This window comes from Alligator sinensis, unplaced genomic scaffold, assembly GCF_000455745.1.
Source record: "Alligator sinensis unplaced genomic scaffold, ASM45574v1 scaffold831_1, whole genome shotgun sequence".
NCBI lineage: Eukaryota > Metazoa > Chordata > Crocodylia > Alligatoridae > Alligator > Alligator sinensis.
The window spans coordinates 166,985-177,528 of record NW_005843176.1 but is presented as its reverse complement, the minus strand read 5'-3'; the positions used below and the strand labels follow the sequence as shown (position 1 = coordinate 177,528).

At 54.2% G+C, this 10,544-nt stretch overlaps 1 non-coding gene across 1 annotated transcript; it reads left to right on the top strand.

Annotated features, from left to right (window-relative positions):
• Window positions 1-9,074: 9,074 nt before the first annotated feature.
• Window positions 9,075-9,147, top strand: TRNAK-CUU. Its single transcript has one exon. It is a non-coding gene; the product is annotated as a tRNA-Lys (tRNA).
• Window positions 9,148-10,544: the final 1,397 nt, after the last annotated feature.

The following is a 10,544-nucleotide window of genomic DNA, read 5'->3' as shown; positions in this document are numbered from 1 at the left end:
CCACCAATATCACAGAATCTGTGTCGTGGTACAGACACCGGTCTTGCAAGCTGTCTAACAGCTCGTACAACTCTAAGCATGCATAAGTGGTGGTGAAACAGGCTGTAAAGATGTTTGTGTTACCAGAGACCGTGAAACGCTCTTTGGCGTGTTTCCGAGACACGCAGGCTGCCTCATCATCAATAAAGTTGCAAGATGAAATGTCATAGGTGGGAGAAAAGAGGTAGCTAAAGAGTCCTTCGGGGTCTCTCGTGATGCTGGTGTTGGGCAAGTTGGTTCTCTGACCGAATTTACCCCACAAAGAATTTAGAAACAATTTTGCTTTTTGGCGCTTTGCAGGGTTGGGTTTGATATGCTTTGGGTGTAAGGTCACACCTTCTTTTTGCAAGAAATTGGCCACGTAGCTCTCTTGTTTTTCTTGGTCGGTACACCAGGCGGGGTAGCCCGAGGCTTCTTGCTTCTATTGGAGGTGTATTTTTATGTACCGTGGAAAAAAGGGTGCTAGACTTCTCAGCAAAATACCAAACTTCATAGATTTGAGCTACTTTGTACCCCTTCATGATAGCTTTATTCAATTCTGGTGTGCAGCATGTGCCCAGGAGGGCCCTCTCTTCAGCAGTGTGGTCGCACTTTTGCTGTCTTGTTTCCGTGCAGAGGCCGCACAGCGTAAACATAAGTTTCCCGTTCACCCTAGTGGGTAGCATGGAAAAAAAAGGCTCTGGGTGGGTACAGTTTCACCCTGGCTCTTCCAAAATAGCTTGACACGGGTTGGAAATAGTCATGAATGATTTTAGGTGTACTGTTGGGTACTTCTTCATTTTGTTTATAAAGGGGTAAAGACTGGTAAAATCGTAATAGTGTATTTGTGTCTTGCTACATAGTGGGGCAGCCAAGGGAAGGGATTGTGGGGAGGAACTTGATTTGGCTTCTCTTGGTCTTCTCCAGATAAAATACAAGGGCCCAGAGACATCCTGGGTGTGATCCCCCGGGATCCTACTCCAGCTCTGGCAGCCCCGCCTCTCCCTGCCCCTGCCAGCAGAGAGGCAGGTCCCTCTGGGCCACTGAGCTAGCTGGAAAGGCAGACTGGGAGAGCTGCTGGGTTTGAGGGCACAACTGTCAGCCCCTGCCCATCTGCCCAGGAGCCCCCCAGAGCTCAAGCTGCCTCTGTCTTCTCACTAGGGAGAGCAACACGACCCAGGACAGGGTAGACACAGGTGGGTGTGAGTACACATTAGACTCGCATGTCCCCTTTGTCATTCTGGTTCAGGGAAGCTTCTTGCCACTCTTGTCCAGCACCAAATGCCCTCCACATTCTCCATGGACCTCAGCATCCCTCTGCAGCTGGGTTCAGAGGCTGGATCCCCTGTGGGGAGTGACACTTCTAAAGGTTTCCTAAAAGAGACGCCTGACTGGGGGGCGCGTGGCCCCAACATGAGTTTAAACAGCCACTAGTTGTGGGGGATTTAGGCATAGCATTGCCTGTCTTCTGCTCAGGTTCTTTCCCAGCGCTCCTTGTTTTTCTGGTTGGTGCACAGAGCTGGGTGGGAATCCTATTTCCAGGCCCTTTCTGCTACATGCATCAGGGGGTTTCCTGTTTTTAAGCCTTCCTCTGAGGCATTGGCTATGTGGGTATTGAGCTGTGCTGAGCCTTTCTGGAAAGGCTGTGAGAGGCCTCTACATAAGGATAGTAGTAGTCATTATGACAGTTGCTATAAACTGCAACTTATTATGCTACTTATTATTATGATTGGTATTAGTATTTATCACAATAAAATAGAAATAATCCTCTTGCTATAATAATTGTTCTAATGAAAATAGCAATGCTAGCTGTAATGTTATGACTATTACTATTATTGCTATTCATATATAATAACATAATGAAAGGCTTGGTCAGTCTGTGTGTCTCTCTGTCCATAATGCTTTAGGCCAACTATGCATGAAGCATGGAGAGTGCGGGTGGTGAGCCCACCCTCCATCAAGCATGGAGAGCCTGCTCTACCCAGGCTGCACGGGCCCAAGTATGCCCCACTGCCTGGGATGTTTTTCAGCGGGAAATATGCCCTGGCAAAGTGCGGGGGCATGGTGGCAGTGGCCCTCTGCCAGCCAGCCCAGACGCCTCACAGAATGGCTGGCAGTAAGAGAAGCAGGGTCAGGGAGGAGAGGTGAGGCAGGCAGCCCTAGGCTAGGCTGCCCTTTCCCCTGTGCCCGGGGTCATTGCCTGGTACTGGTGTCTGCCACAGGTCTGCTGACCCCCAGCCTCACACCAGCCCTGGCCTCACACTGCCCAGTGGGCACCGGGGCTGGAAGCCAGAGTGGGGCCAGCTGCAGCTACACCATGGGCAGAGGGGATGAAGCGCCTCGGACCCCAACCTCACCCTGCTCAAGGTCATCCCTGGGAAGCTCCTGGCACAGACAGGCTGCTCCTCCAGGGGCACAGTGCAAGGACACCAAGGATGGGAGAAGCAGGGTGGTACCCAGCATGGTGGAGAGAGGGGTTGGGCTCAGCAGGGGAGGAGGGGGTGGGGTCAGACCCACAGCAGAGGGAGGCGGGAGTGGGGGTCGGATCTGATGTAGGGGGATGGGATTGGACCTGCAGCGGTGGGGGAGGGGGGTCAGACCTGCCAGGGGGGAGAAGGTCAGACCCAACATAGCAGGGGTAGCAGGGAGTGCAGTCGGCCCAGCCGCGGCTGGGGGCAGGGACTCCGTCCCGGCCTGTCATTCTTGATGAGAAATTTGCAAGTATAATATTAACATTGTTAATAGAAATATGAATATTGCCATTACTCCGGGTATTATTTTTACTACTATTACTTCAATTAACTTAGGTCCCAGCATGTCCCTGTTCCCAGTTGCAGCCAAACAGCAGCACAGCACGGGAGCTCCATGGTGTGAGTGTAGTAGTCAGCTGGTGTCTTAGTGCAGTTGGCAATGCATCAGTCTCATAATTTGAAGGTCCTCAGTTCAAGCCTCAGCGAAGGCAGCTTTTTTTCGCCCTGCTCCCATAGCCCTGTCCCAGGCATCACCTCTGGCTGCTCACATCCACAGCCAACACCCCTGGGAACTGGGCTGCAAACACTAGATGCTGCGCCGACCTCTACCCTCGACATACCCTGCAGTGCTGCCCAGCTGCAGTCCCACCCTGGCCACGGGTTGTTTGCAGCCTTTTTTCCCTTCTCCTAAAGCACCTTCCCAGGCCCCACCTCTTGCTCCATGGGCTCTCGGCCCTCAGCCCTCACCCTGAAGGCCCGCTGATACCAGCACTTGGAGAAAGGCCGGAGCCTCGCTGCTGTTCCCCGTGCCTCCTGAAGTGCTTCAGCCCCCTTGCGGGCCTGCGCCTCCCGCCTTTGGCTGCACAGCCTGGCCAAAGTCACATGAATGGCAGGAAAGAGATGTCCTGGGGCTGGGAGGTGCCTTGCTGCAGAATGGGTGGCCAGGGGAAGGGACCAGACATTGAGAAGCTCATGCTCAACCAACTGAGCTAGCCAGGTGCACTTTGTGGTTTCCATGTATGTGGTCAAAGGCTGCAGCCGACAGCCTGGGGGGGAGGGAGGGAACAGTGGTTGAAGAGTGCTGTGTGGCATGTGGAGGGGCCGGGTTAGCAGAAGACAGGTGCAGTGCCCGGTGTCTGGAGAACACTTCCCTGGGTTGTCTGCGGGGCCTGGGGGTGAGGGCTGAGGATCCATGCAGCCAGAAGGGGCTTTGGGAGCACTGCTAATGCGCTGTCTTCTCTGAGACTTGAGCTGAGGATTATGAGACTGGCGTGCTGGTGTCTGTCTTCACTCACACCTTGCAGTGCCTGCGCTGTGCTGCTGCCTGGCTCTGCCCGAACACTGCCTCAAGGAGGTACAGTTATAAAAGCAAAGTGATGACTCTGAAACTCATGCTAAGCTTGGATCAAACTCACAAAAGTAAAAGTACAGAATATTGATATTAACTGCATAATGCAAGAGGGTGCGAGTTCATGGCTAGGCCATCTGAGAAGGAATAATGAAGTATCTCTTCCACAGTATCTTGCTATATTCAGGATGATTTCAGGCAGACTCTTAGTTGTCTGGTGTGTAACCATATGAAATGTCTATCCTTGGAGGAAAAACCTGCAGAATGGTTGTAGGCTCAGTAGTGCTACGCTGGGTAGCACCACAGATGAATGTGACTTGGGGGTCATGGTTGACCACAAGATGAACATGAGCCTTCAGTGTGATGCTGTGACTAGTAAAGTGAGCAAAACACTGGCTTGCATCCATAGATGCTTCTCAAGCAAATCCCGGGACATCATTCTCCCCTTGTACTCGGCCTTGGTGAAGCCGCAGCTGGAGTACTGCGTCCAGTTTTGGGCTCCAGAATTCAAAAAGGATGTGGAGAAGCTTGAGAGGGTGCAGAGGAGAGCCCTGCACATGATCAGAGGTCAGGACAACAGACCTTATGATGAGAGGCTGAGAGCCATGGGACTCTTCAGTCTGGAAAAGTGCAGGCTCAGGGGTGATCTGGTGGCCACCTGTAAGTTTATCAGGGGCGTTCATCAAGATCTGGGGAAATGTCTGTTCACCAGAGCGCCCCAAGTGATGACAAGATCGAATGGTCACAAACTCCGCCGTGACCGATTCAGGCTGGACATAAGAAAGAACTTCTTCACTGTCCGAGCCCCCAAGGTCTGGAACAGCCTGCCGCCAGAGGCAGTTCAAGCACTTACTCTGAACGCCTTCAAGACACATTTGGATGCTTATCTTGCTGGGATCCTATGATCCCCGGTGACTTCCTGCCCCTGGGGCAGGGGGCTAGACTTGATGATCCTCTGGGGTCCCTTCCAGCCCAAATGTCTATGAAATCCTTGATTAATTAGTATGGTTATTAGTATAGCTAATTACTGGACTTTGATTTGGTTTGGGCTCACTTGATTTGATCTTAAATGCTTATAGTAAATAAAGCCTTTCTGTCACTCATTGAAGGAGGTGTTGTGTCAATCCCTGGGCTAGTACGCAGTCCTAGGTTTTTATTTGCTAACAAAAGTCCATAGGAAAAGGGTGGGACAGTGGCTGGGGAACACTGCGGGGCATGGGGAGAAGAGAGGTCATCACAGGACAGGGCAGCACCCAGGGTTTGGAGCAGAGGTCCCAGGCAGGGGCGATGCATAGGGGGTGTATGGGGGTACACGTGCCCCCCCTGAGAGTGCCGGTGCACCCCTGTCAGACCATGCTTTATTTAGCCAGTGGGCAAGAGGGCAGGCAGGAGCACCAGTGCCCCCCTGAGCACTGGCTGGAGAGTGGAGCCGGCAGCAGAATTGGCTGCGCCACTTCCCACAGGGGCACGGCCACTGTTACAGAGAGTGAGATCCATCGCTGGGAAGCCCCACAGGTTGCTGAATGGTGTCAGGTTGGGCATGTGCCCCTACTGATTCAAGAGGCACCAGACACCCATCCCAGGGGTGTCTGCAGGCCCCGGGGGGTGAGGGCTGGCTGAAGATTTGCGCAACCAGAGATGATGTCCGGGAAGGGGCTTTGGGAACAGGGCAAAAGGGCTGTTTTCTCCGAGGCTCGAACTCAGGACCTTCAGAGTATGAGACTGATGTGCTGCCGGCTGCACTAAGAAATTACCTGACTCTGTTTTCACTCCCACCTTGGACCCACCGTGCTGTGCTGCTGTCTGCCTGCACCTGGGAGATGGGACCTGTGGGTCCTCCCTGGCAGTGTAACCAGTCCCTCAGGGAAGGCCAGGAAGGGCCAGGACAGAGCCACGCATGTGCAGTCTGTCTCTTCTCATCACTCAGGGGCCTTACCATGTCTTTGCTGGATGGAAACAGGTGATGCCTGGAGTGATCAGTCCTGGACGTGGCTGACAGCTGCTGTGGTGCTGTCCTGTGCGGAGCAGGGGAAGATGCAGCGAGGGGCTGCTCTTGCATGGGAGGGAGGGAAGGAAATAGGAGGTGAACACAAGAGGGACAAGCCCTGTGGGCTGTATGGGAACCGAGCCCACACACCTACGGAGCTAACCAGGCAGCTGCTGAACACTACAGGGGTGAGCACTCATTCAGAACCAGGCACCTGCTGTCCATCCCAGGAGCTCGGCCCCCTGCCAGTGCAGAGGTGGCAAAGCAAGGCAGGATCATTTGGTTGGTCCATTTATTCCCTCCATGATCTATGGGTTAGTCTGTAGGTCCACCTCTGGATCCACACATGCTCCTGCCCCTTGCAAAAAGCCCCGGGAGAACTGAGACAATAAAAGGGAGTTGTTAGAACGAGCTCCAGCCCAGTTTTTTCACGATTTTTGTCCAAAACACAGGGTTTGTCCTGAGATTTGAATTCAGACTGCTTCATTTAAAGCCCAGAGTGTGAACCATTACACCACAGGACCATGGAGAAAATGAAAAGAAAGAGCTGTTCGGTCTTTTCAGCAGAGCAGAAGATGTTTTGCTAAGGGTCGCAGGAACGGGCACGGGAGAGGCTCGGACAAGGGCACTTCTTGGACCCTCCTGAACCTGCCAACATGGACACGAAGCCTGGCCCTTGTGCAGACCTGCCTCCCCCTGCGGCTCTTGCATAGCTCCTCTTGGAGCAGCTCCATTTGCAGGGGAGAACTCGGGGCGGCTCCTGAGTCCTGCTGGAGCCCCAGGGCAGGCCTGTGCTGCCCGACTCAGTCCAGTTGTGCTGTGGCAAGCATAGACACTGGAACCGAGAATATGGGACTGGGAATAAGTAACCATCTTCAGCCTCATGGGTTGAGAGGGGTTTGGGAGAGGGGAGAACAGCAGCTACCTTTGGGGTCAGAAACCCCGTTCCTTTCCTGTCCTATTTTTGCCTGCAGGCTGTGGGGGTCTCAGGAGGCTTGTGTGCAAAGACATTAGGCATGGACATCTCATTGCATTGTGCAGAGTACTATGAGTCCTTCTCTTTGTGGAGATCCTGCCTGTGGAGCTGGTTACATGCTTTGACCAGGAGTTGGCTGTATTTCTAGGACATCCGCGATAGTCCAGGCAAGCAGGTCTCTGGTTTCCACCCCTTGTGATGTGAGTTGCCATGTTTGTAACATTGAGGCCATGAGGGCATAAGGCTGCTCGGCTCGGTCTAGTGGCTCTGGCTTCCCCAGGAATGTGGGGCTCTGACAAGCGCTGGCATTTTGGGGCAGGGACATGGATGAGCCTGGAGAGGAGATCTCTGCACACCTTCTGCAGCTCCTCTCATGCAGCCGGGGCTGGAGAAGGGCTGGGAGCCGGACAAAAGCCTCCTGGAGCCACTGCCATGTTCCCACACTCTGTCCAGACGCTTCCGTGTTGCTCCTCCGAGAGGAGTTTGGATGAGGGGACAACAGAAGCTCCCTCCGGGGTGAGAAACCCCATTCCCGCCTGTCCTGTTTTTGCCCGTGGGCTGTGGGGGTCTCAAGAGGGATTTGTGCAGACGCTGGGTGTGCACCTCCCATTGCATTGCACAGAGCACCATCAGTCCTTCCTGTCTTTGCAGGGATCCTGCCTGTGGAGCTGGTGACATGGTTTGACACCTATGCCAAGGAGCAGGCTGTATTTCTAGGACTTCTGTGATGATCCAGGGTGGGAGGTCTCTGGTTTCCAGCCTTCGGGATCTGGGTTCATAGATGTTAGGGTCGGAAGGGACCTCAATAGATCATTGAGTCCGACCCCCTGCATAGGCAGGAAAGAGCGCTGGGTCTAGATGACCCCAGCCAGCTGCCTATCTAACCTCCTCTTGAAGACCCCCAGGGGAGGGGAGAGCACCACCTCCCTTGGGAGCCCGTTCCAGACCTTGGCCACTCGAACTGTGAAGAAGTTCTTCCTAATGTCCAATCTAAATCTGCTCTCTGCTAGCTTGTGGCCATTATTTCTTGTAACCCCCGGGGGCGCCTTGGTGAATAAATACTCACCAATTCCCTTCTGTGCCCCCGTGATGAACTTATAGGCAGCCACAAGGTCGCCTCTCAACCTTCTCTTGAGGAGGCTGAATAGATCCAGTTTCTCTAGTCTCTCCTCGCAGGGCTTGGTCTGTAGGCCCTTAACCATACGAGTGGCCCTTCTCTGGACCCTCTCCAGGTTATCCGCATCCCTCTTGAAGTGCGGCGCCCAGAATTGCACGCAGTACTCCAACTGCGGTCTGACCAGCGCCCGATAGAGGGGAAGTATCACCTCCTTGGATCTGTTCGTCATGCATCTGCTGATGCACGATAACGTGCCATTGGCTTTTTTGATGGCTTTGTCACACTGACGACTCATGTTCATCTTGGAGTCCACTGGGTTTCCCTGTCTGAGGCAGGAAAGCTACTCCCGGCTTCGGTGGAAATGGAAGCACTGGACTTTCTCCAAGACTTTGTTCCCAGGGGAAGTCTTGGTCTCCCATCTCCACAATTGCACCTTTTTCTTCCAGCCCGTGCTTGGGTAAAGTGCAGACTTGGAGACACTGTGCCAGGACCCTGGGGGAAGGGAGGGGAGGAGCAGGGTGCAGCGCTTCTCAGGTCAGCTTCTCCTCTCACTCCCCCCAGACCTGGGGAGCTGTGTGGAGGGGCTATGGGGACTGGTGCACGGGGTTGGGCTTCTCTCTGGGATGCTGTGATGGGCACAGGGTGCTGGGTGTGCAGGGGAGCTGATGCATCCCCTCCTCCCATTGGGCCGGGACCAGCGCCATCTCTCATTGAGTATTGTGGCTTCCTCTCAGATTGCTTCCTCTCTATTGCACCCTTAGGCAGGATGACCTGCTCGTGTCATGACACATGGGGGATGGGGGTATAGCTGGGATCTACAGAGCTGTGGCCGGGCATCTGAATGTCCGGAGTTGAAGCCTCAGTGAGGGCCGCCCTTTAGTCCTGTTCCCAAAGCCCCTCCCCGGGCACCTTCTCCGGCTGTGGAGTTCCTCAGCCCTCCCAGCCAGGGCCCACACACAGCCCTGGCACCTCTGCTCCCCACGCCGGGCGCTGTCCCATCCTTTGCCGACCTTTCACTCCACATGCCGAGCTCTGTCCTTTCCTGCCCACCTTCTTTCCCTCCCTCCTGTGCAAGAGCAAGCCCTGTCCTTTCCTGCCCACAGGTTGTTTGCTACCTTTTGCACTCTTTGACCTCATATTTAGAGTTTAAGTGCCATGCCTGGCTAGCTCAGTCGGTAGAGCATGAGACTCTTAATCTTAGGGTCGTGGGTTCGAGCCCCATGTTGGGCGTGTCTGCTATTTTGTTTCCTACTGACTTTCGTTTTGTTGCTGTACCTCCTTGCAGCACCGGTCCAGCAGTAAGATCCCTTCCCCTGGCCTCCCTGCTATGTAGCGTGACAGGCTAGCCGGTAATGACTTAGCCCAGCGGTTTTGGAAGGGTAAAAGATGATTGGAGGGCTTGGGGTTCCCTTTCAGGCCCCAGAAACTCACCCTCCCTGTCCCCTGATTGGCCCCATGGGTCACCTGGAGGGGGTCAAAAGGGGTAGTGCAGCTGACTCAGGGGAGACCAGTGAGGGACCACAGGGACAGAGCTTCAAGGAGCTGGCAAAAGCCGGGCCGGCGGGGTGGGAGCAATGAGGAGCAGGACCTCACTGGAGCAGGAGCAGGAGCAGGACCTGCAGGCAGCAGTTGGACCCTCAGCAGCGCGGTGTGCGGTCGGTAGGAGAGGCTTCGTGCTGTGCTCCAGGATCCCCTACGAGAGGCTGTGGCTAGCAGGAGAGGCTCCCCAGCTCCAGCAAGAAGCTGAGCAGTGACCTGAGGGGTTCCCAGCTCTGCTTCCAGCTCCTCCAATAAGAAGCCAGGCAGCTTGACATGAGGCCAGGCGTCCTAAAAGGTCAAGACCCCTAGTAGGTTGGGGGTAGTATCAGCACTGGTAGCTGTGTGGTAGTGTTTCTATCTCTCATATTGGATATCTTAGTTCAAGTCCTACATAGGGTGAGTGAGGTGACAGGGAGAAATTCTTGTTGCAGTGGAAAGGGGTCATTGTGTTTTCCCCCCTCCAGGTACCTAGGCCCTATATTTCTTGTTATTTGATGTTTTGTATTTTGTGCCTTTTATATTTCATCAACCAGTATTGTTTGCTCTGCTGTTTATGCTTTATATTTTGTTAACCCTGTCTTTTGTCAATGATTGTAAATGTCTAACCTTTGTTGAATCCTGCCTCCTTGGGGCGTTGTAGTGTCCCCTAAACCCCCAGGTTTATATCTGTTATGCTCCCACTACTGTTCTCTCATTAAAAGGTATATTGTTACATCCCCAGTGGTGGTCTGGCTCTGCTCTATAGGGGGAGGATGGTCTCTACACCTCCCACAGCACTTGTGCACCTGCTCTGATCCCTTCAATTGGAGAGGGGGTACATCTTGGTGTACCACCCAGGTTACAGTAGCAAGACACCTTCCAGCCCCAGGAAATTGCTTTCCTGCCATTCATGTGGCTCAGGCCGGGCTGTGCAGCCATGGACAAGGGGCAAGAGCCCATGAGGGGTGTGTGGGCTGAGACACTTCGGGAGACACGGGGATCAGGAGCGGGCCTCGGGCATTTCCTCCAAGCGCTGGTATCAGTGGACCTTAGGGGTGAGGGCTGAGGGCCCGTGGAGCAGGAGGTGGTGCTGGGGAAGGGGCTGCTCT